General features: G+C 34.4%; 1 protein-coding gene across 1 annotated transcript in view; it reads left to right on the forward strand.

Annotated features, from left to right (window-relative positions):
* LOC309635275 (uncharacterized protein) overlaps positions 1-15,858 on the forward strand; it is a 114,496-nt gene that overhangs the window by 45,220 nt on the left and 53,418 nt on the right. The gene's annotated exons all lie outside the window — the stretch shown is intronic.

Raw genomic sequence — 15,858 nt, forward strand, 5'->3', positions numbered from 1 at the left:
TGGGAAGATGGAATTATGAAGTTGCCTGAAAAATGGCAGAAGGTAGGGGAACGAAACGGTGAACACGTTGTTCAATAAAGTTCTTGGTGAAAATGAAAAACGCGTCTTTTATCTTTACTTAAAAACCGAAGGCACTTTTTGGCCAGCCCCTATATTTTTCACCAGTGGCTTAGTATTTTTATTCTCAAAGACATAATTTTCAAAAAGTGCTCCAACTTTTGCTTAGAAAGGTCCCCTCTGTCATGCTGTCCAATAAAGGGGAGTGTCCAGAACCAAAGGAGGAGTTATATACATGTTCTCTTTGATTCTTTAGAAACATCAGTGATTAGCAGCATGGAACATGTAGCTATTTTATGTGATCTTTTAGATAGACTATAGCTAGCAAGTCAGCTCTGTGGAATAGCATAAGCTTTACGTTCAAAAGTCTCTTCCAAAGCTTGTATTGCACACTTTGACTATACATAGTTGATTCTTATTATTTGTGGTAGTTATGTTCTAGAAAGTTACTGCAAACACTGACTTAGTGAATACTGAACATTGCTCCTAAAAGAAATGCTCCTAAAAAAATTGCTGCTAACACTAGTTAAGTTCCTCTGGTCACAATATTTCTAACAATTGATCGATACGTAATCTTGATTTATGCATGTTTCTGTTTAAAGGCACCTTATTTGATATATATTATTGATGAATAACATTGAATTCACACCCAACAGCACTCTAACTTATGATAACTCATACCTGGCATGAGGCTTATCCAGTGCACATATTTTCTTTATAATGCACATCACAGTCTCTTGCACTTAGGGAGACTATACAGCATGTCAACACTACAATTGGTGGCCTTTTCAATAGCAGAATCACCAACCAAACAAAAATGCAACAAATTTGGTATCAAATAGACTGTGAAAAAGACACTTGTTTACACTCTGAGAGCTGAAACAAGAAGGCAGAGCATCTCCTTGTTCAACTGTAGCTAGGAAACATGCCAGACAGGGACTCAAATTTTTTGCTGCTCTGTATATGTATGTGAATGACAGGGAAAGCAATGTAGATATTGATTTTGGGGTTACAAATAAATGTTAGTGAGTAGGCAAATTTACAAATACACTCTGTGAATAATGAGAATGTGCTGTATTAGAAAATTAAAGGTCTGATACTACCCTAATCAGCCTACAGATTCAATGCAATTCCAATCAAAATTCTAATGACATTTTTCACAGAAACAGAAACAAAAACTATTTGAAATTCATATGGAACCACAAAAGACTCCAAATATCCACAACGATCTTGAGAAAGAACAACAAAGCTAGAGGCACCAGTTCCTGACTTCAAATTATATTACAAAGCTATAGTAGCCAAAAGAGTATGGTACTGGCATAACAATAGGCACAACGGAATAGAATAGAGAATCAGAAATAAATCCACGCATATACACAGTCAACTAATCTTGGACAAGGGTGCCAAGAACACACAATGGAGAAAGGATATATAGTTGGTGTGGTAAGAAGAGAGGGATTGGGGGAACAGTCCTCAGAGATGAGTAAATATCAGAGGTGAGCAGCAACTGGGCAGGTCACATGGGGCTCATTAGGGTATTTTACTCCAAATGAGATGGTGCCATTGAAGAGTGCTGAGCAAAAAGTATTATTCTGATTGCTCTTTTGAGAAAGGACTGTAGGGGAGCAAGTGTAAAAACAGAAACGCTTTGGGAAGATTTTGCAATAATCCAAGAAAGACAATATTGATTTAGGACAAGGTGTAGGGGTGAGGGTGGTGATAACTTCAGATTCTGGATCTACTTAGAAGGCAGAGCCAACAAGATTTCCTGAAAGATTGGATGTGGGATATAAGAAAAGAGAAGTGTTAAGAATGGAGGGTCAAGAACATTGTGTCTTGAGCAACTGGATGGATGGAGTTGTTATTACCACAGATAATGAAGACTGTTGGAGGAGCAGGGTTTGAGGGAGAATATCAGGGGTTCATTTTGGATATATATGTTCAGGAAGTTAATTGGACATCTAAGTGGAAATTCCAAGTAGGCAGTTGGATATATAAATCTATAGATGAGTAATTCAGAGAAGAGTCATGGGCAGAAATACAAATTGGTGAGCTGTCTGTATAAATAGTAAAAGACGAGGAAAGATGAGCATTATTTTCCCCTTTTTTGATGCTCTTCCCCAAGAACAATACTTCCAAATATAAAGAGGTGGCCTGTACCAAATCCCCTTTATCAAGAACTGAGTTTAGACTGAGTGAGATCAGTGGCAAGATAAGAACTAATTTCTCTCCCCCGTTTTGCAATAATGTGATATGTTCAACAAAAAGTAGTTTCAAAGTTCCTTTGAAAGGCAGAGTATACATTCTAAATGAAGAAGAATCAGGTACTTTGTTATTAAGACAGATTGAGTGATAGCACTTAAAAACTTCTCATCGGTAGGCAGAAGCCCAAAGATTTTCGCTCGTTGGTTTATTGATTCATTCATTTACGAAAAACATTTGTTAAGCACCTTCTATGTGGAGTGGAATTTATAGAATTTGATGAGTGATTATATAAAAAGTGAGATACAAGGAAGATTCTTGCAAGTCTCTTCTGAAGTATTTAGCTTGGGTGAATGGTGGTGCCATTAACCAAGACAGAAACAGCCTGGAAGAGAAGCAACTGGATTTGTGTGGAAATTAGAGAGTTAATTTATATACATCTTAAAATCAAAGGAATTATATATTCCAATGTTTGTCTATTGGGTAATTTTTGGAGCATGTTCGGAGCTCAGAGAGAATCAGGATATGAGGGGTTCCATGCCAGAAACCCAGGAATAGTTTCCTCCTTGATCTTTGCTAGACTGGATATTCTTATTCTTTAGATCTCAACTTAATTGTGACTTCCTTATGACTTTCCCTCCTCCTACCTTATTCTCTAACTTTTTGTCCTGTTATTTTCCTTCCTGGTATTATTGTTATTTGATTACATTTTGGGGGTTATTTACATATTTAATAAATTGCTCCTGTACTTTAAGTTGCAAGATGGTGATGACTATTTTGTCCCAACTAAATAACACGACTTTCTGGGATATATAAACAATCAACAAATATATGTACAATAAATGAATAAGATATATATTTGGGAGTTTATAGCGTATTAATGACAATTGAAACCTGAGATAGTATTGAAATTGCTAAGGACAACAAAGAAGAGGACGAATAAAATAATCTGGGGAAGCTCTAACATCAGAGTTAGAAAAGAGAAGAATCATTATAGATTTTCGAGAACAGGAAGAGAGCAGGGCCCTGAAACAAAATGTGGAATGTATTTCAAGAACAACACCTTTTGTTTTTGTTGTTCAAAGGAAAGCAAAAGTCACACTCCAATTCTTGCTCTTTGTTTTGTAAAGAAGCAAAACAAAACAAAAAATGAAAAACCCCACAAATCAAACAGAAGTAGTCCCTTATAATTTATTATTTTTGCCTTCTTCTCTATGATCAATTTTATTTATGAGCTACAGGTATTGAGTATATTTTCTTGTACATTTCTAATTTTTTCTTTGCATTTGGGACTATCATTTACTTAGTTCAAAATAGCTGTTTTAATTTTCAAAAACCAATATCCAATATAGTTACACTGAAAAGAATATATATTTGTGTAGCTTTGTATATGTGCTTGTATGTGTAAGTATGTATGAAAGAGAGCATATGTGTATGCTCATGTGTGTTCTTTTAGGTTAAGTGAGGGTTTGAGTCACGAATATTTCTTGAGTTCTATGTAGGTCTACGTAAGAGAGCTCTGAAAATACAAAGTACATAGGGCCTAAATCTACTGATTAGATGATCTAAATGTCACCAGGAATGACCCATGGAGTGAATAATTTGTTTCCCTAGGAACATATGGAATCCACTGACTTCAGGAAATATTTTCAGAGTGCACACATACTTCTTCAAGACGTTAACATCCCAGGGGAGGAGGAGGAATAAAAACATGACAGGGAGTAATTTAAAATGGCAGGTACCGCAGTTTTCTTTTCCTGTGCTGGAAACCTGATATTTGATACGAATGTAGATGATTTTCTTATGATTGCTATAAAAAGTTGATACTGTTCTTTCCGAAATTCTCTAAGATTTATTTTTTCCTCCTCCTTTGTGGAATTTTGTTGTTTTTGAATGGCTTAGATTGTGGGTACAAAGAAATCAAAACACTGCACATTATTTCTTATAATGTAACCACAAGAAAACGCAAATGCTGAGGCTCTGATTCACAAAAGAATATTACCTATTAGTTATGGTATGGTTCAGTGGGAAAATGGAGTCCAAAATTAAATTATATTTCACTAGACTGTAACGCAATCAAACCTTGATTTTTGTGCATCAGTTATATTATTTCCCTTTTTAATTTGAATTTTTCAGCATTTTTATAAGATTATAGCACCTCAGGAGACTTAAATGCTGGACTTTTTGACGCAGACAGCCTAGTTCCAAGTCTCATTTTGCCACTAATAAGGTATGGTGACTGGGAAAATTACTTAAATGCTCAGAGTTTCACCTTCCCCACCTATAAAAGAGAGAGGTAATATTCCCTTGAGAGATTACTGTGACGATTAAATCACATAATTAAAATGAATAAATGTGTTTTTTTCTTTCTTTACTTCCAAATGCCCAGTCTTTGATGGATGCTGCAAATGTTAGAATTGCTGGGTACATTGTCTATGAATCTTTGAGAACATAATCATCTACAAAATCTAAGCTTGGAAAGGCAACATTTTGTAGGAAGTAATTTTCAGGTTGTCTTATATGAACTTGCTCTTCCTTTTCTGATATTAAGTTCAGTATAATATAGAAAGATGGTTTGTGAGTTTAAAAACCATAGACTTCATCTGAGGACACAGATTTTTAGGACAGTGGCTTTTTTAATGATGACCCACAGTAAGAAATAATCTTATTTTACAACCTATACTTTCATTCATATATATATAATATGTATTATACTTACATGTATATATGAAATAGTTTCATAAAATTATACATATATTTGCCATATGTACAGACGTCTACTCTTTTCTACTCCTGTCTAGTCTATTTCATTATTTTAAGAAATAGTGGTTATAACCTAGTAATTTGATCTTAAGATCCACTGATGGAGTGCTAGCCCATTTTTTATTTCAGATATGAAGCATCTCTGTAACAGAGCCTTTGTCTGATTGTACTCCCACAAATAACATCTATATAAGTTTAAATTTCATGAGATTTTTGGCAATCACCTTATTAGCTTTCCTCTCCTCAGTCTAAAAGATAACATTATTTTTTGACGCAAACTAATCAACTATCCAAATCTTCAAGTTCCAACTTACAGCAAAACTTCAGTCACTTGCCTTCTGATGCTAGTGACATTTATAGGCCAATTCTGATGGTTGAGCTGTTGTCTAAAGGGCAACAGGGGCCCCAGATTGGGCTGGCCTCATGGGCTTATGACCTGTGCAGGTCACACGAGGCTTTGCCCTCAGAAATGTCCTGTGTTTGGTTTAATGCCCTCTTGTGCGCCTTCAATTCTTACTACTTTTATCTTAGGACTTGTGTTTGTAAGTGGAGTTTGATGGGAAAATAGAGCATGCACATGAACAGAGAAGATATGAGCAGTATGTATGTCCACCGTTCCTCGCCATCCCATTTGCCTGTAGCCTTCGTGATGTCCCATCCATGCAGAATTCCACTGGATTCACAATGTGTTGGAGTTCAGAAAGATTCAAAGCAAATACAAGACAAGCATATTATGGAAGCTGCTGTGTTATAGAAGGAAAAGGAAAGGTAGGGCAACCCATAGTTCCTTTTCCTTTCAGTCCTCCCTTACTCATGGGTAAGCCACAAATAGTGTGGGTAGAGGATGTATATCAAGAAGTGAAATAAAACAGTTGAATTAGTTTTGTGCAGAGCATCTTTTGTGCTAACAACATCAAAATACATATGCATGTACAAGCTACAAAATAGGAATTGTGTAATTTCAATGATTCTGCAAGAGTTAGATTTTTTTTTTTAGATTTTTTATATTTGCCTTTAAAACTGGCATTGAACAATATAAAATTAACAGTAACACTTATGATAATAATTTAATTTCAAATTTTTCTTTACTTAGAATGACATTAAATAGGAAATAAAAATGCCATGACAATTTAAGAAACTTCAAAAGAAAGGGAAAAGTTTTATATTTGACTAATTTTATGGAATATTTTTCCCACTTTATGAACAAAGGACTCTGCATTGACATTTTGTGCTGAGCCCTACAAATTATGTCATTGGCCCAGGCGACATAATGTATTTTATATATATGTAAACATATCAGAGTTAATTAAGAGAAACCAGCAGGTAGTTTAAAAAATTATATGAATTCATCTCTTCATTCATACCTTTATTCATAACTTTCCACATTTATTGCGCTCCTATTAAGTTGTCCTAGAAACTAGAGATTCACAACAATGAATGTGACAGATCGCATCGCTGCTCCCATGCATCTTAATATATGGGGAAGGCAGTCATCAAAAATTGTTTGCATTGGTAATTATTTCATGACAAATGTTTTAAGGGATAAAAAGAAAAAGTTCAAAATGCTACAAAGGAAGATAATAAACTCTATCCAAAGAGCTAATATTAATTTTAAGGAAACTTTAAACTTCTACTTTTCTTTATTAACAGCTTTTTACATCCCTAGTAGATGCCAGGCACTGTGTGAGGCAATAGTGATATAATGAACATTGGTCCCAAGGAGCTCCCCGTCTGTTACAAGTGCTGTTTGTTGGTTGTTAATATGTGATAATGGGTAATGACGTTATGACAGAGATAGATTCAAGGTGGAGCAAAGATGAAGTAATTATTCTTTTAGATGTCAGATGGTGAGGGTGATGGGGATCAAATGTCCTCAAAGAAGCCTTCTACAAAAAAGGAACATGGGAATAACAACTTTTGTTGAGAAATCAAGATTTTAAATAGTGGCACTTTAAATCAAATGGATCAAAGCCAGAATTAGGGAACTTTCCTAGGACATGTTGCCTTTCCCTTATCTCTAATGAGAACGTCTCCTCTGGATGTTTATATCACTTCCTATTGAAACAGAGTTTTTACTAGCTTCTGTTCTGGAAAACTCTGAATCCCAAGTAATTTTTCCATCAGCTCTGTAGAAGAAATTTATTGTTAAGTTAGTCAATTAATATTACCCCGCTCACAAAAGTGATGGCAGTGTGCTTCATCTTGGTAGGAGTTCTGTTTGTTTGATTGATTACTGCTCTTTATTGGCCAAAAGCCTCATTTTCTCCCTTAACTTCCACAATGTCTTAACATATTTCTCTCACATTTAGTTTTATGTCTTAATGTTTAATCTCCAGGATTAAATATTTGTGTCTAAGTTTTTTTAGTATTAGATTTTAACATATTAAAGAACCCTCATAGTGAACAACCCCACCTAAACCTTTCAGAACATTCAACAGATGAAATTTTCTTTACATTCTATTGTTTAGAGTAACCTACAACATTCCAAGTAATGAAATATTTTCTCTCTTGATTTATAAAGAAAATATCTCTAGTTACTCTGAGACCAGTGATAATTTTCCTGAATAACTTGATTCTGAGGGACTCCGTATTAATTAATGGAATTTTACCTTAACTACTCTTTCATCCTTGTCTTGCATATAACATGATGGTTTTGTATTTCACTCCCTAGTTGCACTGTCATACAATTCATGACCTCCTTTTCTTGGATTCCCTTTCCCAGAGTCCTTAAATTCTCACATGGTCCAGTGTTGACCTGGATACCACTTAACTGTTCTTCTATAGTTTGTTTTCTGAAAATGAATACTGTGTTCAGATCACTGCTTTATATTATCTTATTCTTACATCTGTGTTGATTTATAATTGTCTGGCTACATCACATGTTTTTGCATTATTTCCCTTCCTGTGAGTGAGACAGCCTACTTTTAAAACTTGCACGGTTTGACAGACATTTAGAAAAAAGTGCTTTAAATAAATGCATATGTGTCATGAGTGCATGAATTTGAATATTTCTAAGGCAGGTGTAAATTTAGTGAGAATTTTTATCCAAGAGTAATGAGAGGTGTCCAGGTAAATGAACTCATTTCCTTTTGTAATTTTAGGAAAGAAGAACAATTTTTTAAAAATCTTCAAATTCTAGGCAGGGAATGAATAGGACCTGGTAGAACCTGGAGAACCTAGTACTAGCACCTCGGAAGAGACCCCCTGCTTTAGATATTAGTAGAAGTGTCATTAAAGTGTCAATTTCCTTCTTTCATTTCTACAGTATGAGACCTTGGGTGCAAAATTCTGACACTTAAAAATTATCTAACATCACAGAAACCTTGTGACTAAACTCATTTCTAATAGCCATCATGTATAACATAAGGATTCTAGTTCCAGCATTGAGGATTTCTTTCCTTTCATGAAGGAAATCATGATGATAAATCATGATTTTAATGATTTATCTAGGATCACAGAATAAATAAGCCTAAATCACAAAATAAAAATTTTCAAACTCCGTATTATATTCAAAAGTAAGAGCCACAAGCCAAGGACACTGCATTGTAGGTAGCTATGTTTTACCTATTGTGATCTGAGCAGACCTCTGGCTGATTGCTCTGTGTCTACTCTGGGACCACTTCCCAGTGCATTTTGAGAGGACCAAGAGAAGATGCGGAAACCACAACAGACCAAAATCAGAAGGAAATGAGTCTGGCGTCTATTCTCTCACCTTTTTACCTGATTTGTAAGAGAATGTCCAATTTGAGAATGGAACCAACTGAATGAGACCTTATATCTGTACAGCTGCAGTTATCAAAAGAGACAGATTGCCCCTTCATCCAAATGTTTGAGAACAAATTATCTTACCTGAGTGAGGGTAACAAACCAGGAAATTCCTAGAGTCTGACCTGTTACTGAGACATATAATATCACCACGAGTGATGTTTCCAGTGCCCAACATACTGTGAACAGCCCAAACAAAAGACTGTCATCACTAAGTAATATATTTAGGATATATTCGATGGAATCTGAGTGAAAAGTATCTGATTGTGCTGTTCTGATTATTCTAAATTTCAAAGCATAGTTGTTTCACCAAGGAGAGGAAAAAAAAACTAGTATCAAATTACTCAATAACTTAGATAACAGGAGGACATGCTAAGCAGAATAATTCAGCTTGGATATCATATTCATTCTTCTTCTATTCAGTTCCTAACTTAGAAATGAATTGTGTACCATAAGTTCATTTGGCCTACATTATCCTATGATAACAATATTTATGGTGGTGGTTAGGTTTCCAGGATGGGTACAAATGCCCACTTTATAAAATAAAACATATGCTTGAAGTATAAACATTTACAGAAGATGTTTTCAGTTTTTCACAATAAAATATAAGAAATGTTTAAAAATATTTCTTCATAGATGGGTGCTTGAAGAAAAGTATATTTCAATCATATGAGAAGCTAGAAAATGGCAAGTTTGTGCAGGATTTTAGGTGGATTTATGGGCATTTTCAAGATATTTAAAGATTAACAACATTCATATAATTTAGGCCTAATTTTATTTTAAAATTTTAACTCTCTTCTTTCCTTGGTTCCTGTAATATTCTACAGACCCACACCTGTGTTATTAGTTATGACAATACAACAGAAGAAAAGAGTAGGAGAACGAGATGATGATTTCTTTTTTCTGAAGAAACAGAGAGTGCAATGAGAGATATATAAGAAGGGGTAAAGTGGTCAAAGTGGTATATTTATAAACGAGAAAAATTATCCAAGATGGAATTATGTCTATTGCCACAGAAATGAAAATACAGGAATTTCACTGCAGACACAAATCTTCTCAGAAAAGAAGTAGATTGTGGGGAAGAGATGATGAGTCAAACATCGGACTTACAAAGGGACAAGGCCAAGGTAGGCCAGAAGCAGATACCAGTGCAGACAAACAAGAAAAATAGAAACCAGGACCTGAACTGGAGAAAGATTGCCTGAGTATAATGAGTATAATCAAGGGTGGTTTCAAACCCAGCCAGGAAGATGAACTAGCTCAATATAGAAACCATACCCAATTATTGAGTTCCAATTAAGTGCCAGGCACTGTATTAATTTCTTCACATGAGTTATTGTAGTTATTCCTCACAAGAACCTCAATGTGGATAGTACCATCATGAAGGCCCATATAGTAATATTATTATCCCAATTTTATAGATAAAAAAACTATGACATAAGGAGGTTAAATAACTTGTCTAAGATCATTCAGAGGGTAAATGGGAGATATGAGACTTGAACCTGGGAAGTCTGGTATTGGGTCCCTCACTGTTGCATGCAGACATCTTAAAAGAGGATTAAATGATCTAAACCTAGGACAAGGGAGTCTAGGAACAAGACTATCCAGAGCCTTGATCAGATTCTGCTGGGGTTTACTTGCTGCTTCTGATGTCATTGGTAACCTCTATTTCCAACTATTTGGACCTCCCAAATTCCTTAAAGGTGCCAGGTAACATATATCAAATCATATAGTTACCCAACCTAGCCACTAGGTGGTGGTTAGTGCTGTCAACTTAAAATGAGTATTTGCTAATATGAATAGGGTGAAAAAAGACAAAAGATTTGCAGTTTTCAGTGGTTAGATTAGGCACTCATTTTGCACTGAGGTGGTAAGTTACTAGTGGTGAGATGGTCAATTATTTTTAAAAAAGTAATGTAAAAGGGACAGATTCTCTCATTCTCTAAGCATTTACCATCTATTGTGTGCCAGACACTGAGGTAGAAGACACTGGGAACACAAAGATAAGCAGCATAAAGTAGCATGTGGGATGTAAACACCTAATTAGGGTTATGTATCAGTGTAGTGATTGGCTAGGTAGAGTTATATACCAGATATGAAATTGAAGCAAAATATCCCGAAATGAAGTACGTGCATGTGTGTGTGTGTGTGTGTGTGTGTGTGTGTGTGCATAGTCAAGAAAAGTTTATAAAAAGTTTAGGTATGAAAATACCAAGATGTAAAGACTTTGCCAACTAGGCTGTAGGATGCGGTAGCATTTATAGAACAGATTAGGGGTCTATCAAGGATACCTGTATTATCAGAGTATGAATTATGGTTTCTTTATTTTGAATGACAATGACTCAAATTTTAATCAGTTGTATCTGATCACTCCCTGACTATTGAACTATATGTGTTTGAAGATCTTGTCGACCAAACCTTATTTAAATAATGAGTAGTTCCTCACTTTATATAAGTTAAAGACATCAAACTTCTAGAAGTTCTGGTCAGATGATATAACCAGCATTATTAGACCCATTTAATAGTAAACAGAATGCAGCAAATTATGTGAATATGAAATGAATTATTTTTTTTGTGATATATATCAAAGACATCAACATGGAAAACAATTTAGAATTTCAAATTTGGATAAGCTTGATTTTCCCATCTGTCATTTTTGTGCTTCGGAAAGCCTACATTTGGGAAGCTGAGATCAGATACAATTTTTGTTCTTAGAATGCCAGTTAGTGTTAAGATTGATGTTACGTTTGTGTCTCAGGAAAACACGAGGGTTGATATTATCATCCATGTTGGCCAAAGTGAGAGAATAGAAGTGTCTGAGCTAGCTGTAGGTTCAGTATCACCAGAACGAACCCATGCCTGTTTAGCCAAACTGCCACAGGCCCATGGGAATGGTTAGGGTAAAACTTAACCTTTTCTAAAGCTTGGATGCCTAAATTGTGATTTCCATAACATCTGGAAGAGTCAGCTGTGAACATGGCAGTAAAGGTATTTACACTGTAGATGCAGACATAGGCCTTCTTGCTGGACCCTCTAAAAGAATGACACTAAAACCTATTTTGTAAGATAGACCATCTAATATCGCATAAAATATGTAGAGTACAGAAAATAGCAATATTCTTAATTATTAATTTAAACTACTACTGAAAATAAGCAAATTTAAATTTTCACTCTACCTCTATCAATGTGTGTGTGTCTGCAATCTTCTTGACAAAACTTGAGTGCGTGTCTCTTACTAGAAAGCACACTATAGCAAAAACAGGGTCTCATCAATTTATACCTTAAAGGATAATCATAACCACATAGAATGATTCAGTGTCTACTTAAGTATGAAAATTAACCTGTCACTCTGAGAGTTACTCAGAATTTCTTTAAATATTAGATTTTATTTGATTCTACAATTTGAAGGCTTTTGGAAGATGTGTCATTTGAGCTATTATCTGCAATCTAGATAGATAGATTTTTGGCATAAAATGATGACAATAAGTACTTTCCAGGAAGAGAGAACACAGGATCAAAGTCACCAAGTTGTGAAAATTTAAAGTTCTCAGAAGATGCAGTAAGTCTTCCAATTTGGCTAGAACGATGAGTTATTAATTGAAAAAACTTGGAAAGTAAGATAGGAAACATAGTTTAGTAGCAAATTCTGAGGAGCCTTGGATGTACAATTCATCATTTTGGGATTTATTCTGCAGGTAATACGGACTTATTGAAAAAAATCTGAGAGCAACAATAATAACCTAAGAGAAAAGATTCCAGACAGAATAGTCTGGCATCTGTGTGTAAAAAAAACTCAGTCTGTTGCTACTGAAGAGAACAGATAAGGTATCAGTATTCTACTAAGACTTCATTGGAACTCCCCCAAATATATAACAACAAAGGCAAACTTAAACATATTCCAAGGTAGACTTAGACATAGAGATTAATAAAAAATGATTACGTATTAGGCTACTAGATTAAAAACTACCTAAATTACACAATATCCGCTTCAGTTTTTACCACATTATATTTGACGTTTTGAATGGGGGTGTGTGTGTGTGTGGAATTAAAGTATATCATTGAATTAATTTTATCTTTTATTTGTTTCTCTAGTAAAGACAACTGCTGTGTGAGATTTTCCATGCTGAAAGACAATTTGTTTAACATTTTCAATATATAATTATTTGACTGTTAAAGACCACATCAGAAAAACTAATTTACTCATGAAGCAGCTTATTATGCCCTCTGATCATTCTTTTTGAAAAACTCTTATACTCAGCATCAAAAACATTTACCCATTTCAGAGAAATCAATCTCAACACACATGATTCTATACCATATTGAGGGTATTAATCATATCATATGTGATACTGCTTCAGTTATTTTACCTATTTCAAAAACTTAACTTAAATCTCATCTTTACTGCCTTTGCTCTTATTAAATAATAGTGCTTTAAAGCTTAAGAAAGATGACACTCAAAATAGAACCATCCTTCTTTATCTTTACTGGTCCTGTCCATAGCCTTCCTACCTACCAGTAACACCTTGCCAGAGTCAAACACTTAGAAATGCTTAATGGAGTAAAAAAAAGAAAAAACCTTATAAGGATGTCTCTAAACTCTCTGAGGAAATGGTACAGGGAAAGGAGATTCTAATCTAAATTTACACCACTCTTAGTTTTGAAGACTCTAAAAAGAATATTCTAGTTTGAGGACAGGTCTGAGGTTTTGATTAGTTTTTGCTAAAGTAATTCACTACATTAACAAACAAAAGAGGAAAAGAAATATGATCATGTCAGGAGTACAGAAAAAGTATTTGATAAAGTTCAACATCCATTCCTGATAATGCACTTAAAAATTTGGAATTGAACAGAACTTCAATTTGATAAAGATTATCTGTGAAAAACTTACAGCTAACATTATGCTTAATGGTGAAATACTGAATCTTTTCTGACAAAGATAAAGATAAGGAATAAGCAACGGTTGTCTGTTCTCACTAGCTCTATTCAACACTGTATTGGAGGTTATAGCCAGTGCATTCAGGCAAGAAAAAAAAAAAAAAAAAAGGAATTCAAATTGGAAAGGAAGAAGTAAACTTGTCACTATTCTCAGTTGATATAATTGTCTATGTAGTAAATCTGACAGCATCTACAAAAATGCTCATAGAACTAATTAGTGAGTATGTCAAGGCTGTGGGATATATGATCAATATACAAGATCGATTGTATTTCTATACTCTAGTGATAAACAATTAGAAATTGAAATCAAACATATCACTTAATGGAAGCAACCTGTGTCCATCAATGATGAATAGATAAAGAAAACGTGGTATATATGATGAATATTATTTAGCCGTTAAGAAGAAGGAGATCTTGCAATTTGTGACAACTTAAGCCTCAAAAAATTGTAAGAATTTAAAATGTACAGATATGTTCTCTGACCACAATAAAATTAAAACAGAAATCAACAGCAAAAAGATCACAGGTAAATATCTAAAGAGTTGGAAATTAAGCAATGCTTCCAAATACTTACTGCGTCAAGAGGAAGTCTCAAAGGAGATTTTAAAATGTATGTAGAACTGTATGGAAATGAAATATAATAAAAAACGTAGTATAGAGCTAAAGCTGTATGGAAAGGGAAATTTATAGCATTAAATAGTTACGTTAGAAAAGAGGAAAGTCCTCATCAATAATCTGAATTCTTACCCAAAAAGAGTAGAAGAAGAAGAGCCAAACAAAACCAAAGAAAGCAGAAGGAAGGCCATAATAAAGAAAAGAACAGAAATCATTGACATTGAAAATAGGAAAACAAAAAAGTCAATAAAACAGAAAGCTCACTCTGAAAAATAGCAACATAATCGATAAACCTCTAGGAAGACTGACAAAGATAGGAAGAGAGAAGATGGAAATAAACAATATCAGGAATGACATAGGAGTTATTTACTATAGATCCTGCAGCCATTAAAATGATAATAAGGGAATACACTCATAAATTCAAGAACTTAGAGGAAAAGGACCGATTCCTTGAAAACTATAAGCTACCAAAACCTAACCAAGGTAGACAATGTATGTAAATAGTCGTGTAACCATTAAATATATTGAAGTCATAATTTACAGCTCCCAAAAAAGGAATTTCCAGGTCAAGCCAGTCCCACTGGAGAATTCTAACAAACATTTAAGATTTAGAACAAGACAGGGATGGATGTCTGTTTAAGCCACTTTTATTCAACATAGTAGTAGATGTTCTATCCAGTGGAATAGGCAATACAAAGAATAAACAAAAAGCACAGATAGAAAAAGAATAAATAGAACTTCATTTTGCAGATTTATTCTTGTAGATTTGCAGATGATATAGTTGCTTAAGTACAAAAAAAAAATCCCAAGAAATCTACAAAAAACATGAAGAGCTAATATGTGAATGCAGCAAAATTTCAGGATACAAAATAATCACAGATAAAATAAGCTTATTTTTATATATTAACAATGAAATGTAGTTACAAAAAGTAAACACAATACCATTACAATGGCTCCAAAGAAAATGAAATGCATAGGTATAAACTTATCTAAACATGTATAGGATATGTATACTAAAAATAATATACTAATGAAGGAAATCGAAGAAAGCCTAAATAAATTGAAAGACAGAAGTGGCATGACAAATCAGTAGTCAAAAGACATTGCTGGGCTTCCCTGGTGGTGCAGTGGTTGAGAATCTGCCTGCCAATGCAGGGGACACGGGTTCGAGCCCTGGTCTGGGAAGATCCCACATGCGGCGGAGCAACTAGGCCCATGAGCCACAGCTACTGAGCCTGCGCGTTTGGAGCCTGTGCCCCACAAGAGGGTCCGCGATAATGAGAGGCCCGCGCACCACGATGAAGAGTGGCCTCCACTTGCCGCAACAAGAGAAAGCCCTCGCACAGAAACGAAGACCCAACACAGCCATAAATAAATAAATAAATAAATAAATAAATAAATAAAAATTAAAAAAATATATATATGTTAAAAAAAGACATTACTCATTAACTTATGACAGAAAAAATTGGTATTAATAAGAAAAAAATAAAATTAAATCCCTATTACGCATTATATACAAAA

This window comes from Balaenoptera borealis, assembly GCF_965194805.1.
Source record: "Balaenoptera borealis genome assembly, chromosome: 9".
Lineage (NCBI taxonomy): Eukaryota > Metazoa > Chordata > Mammalia > Artiodactyla > Balaenopteridae > Balaenoptera > Balaenoptera borealis.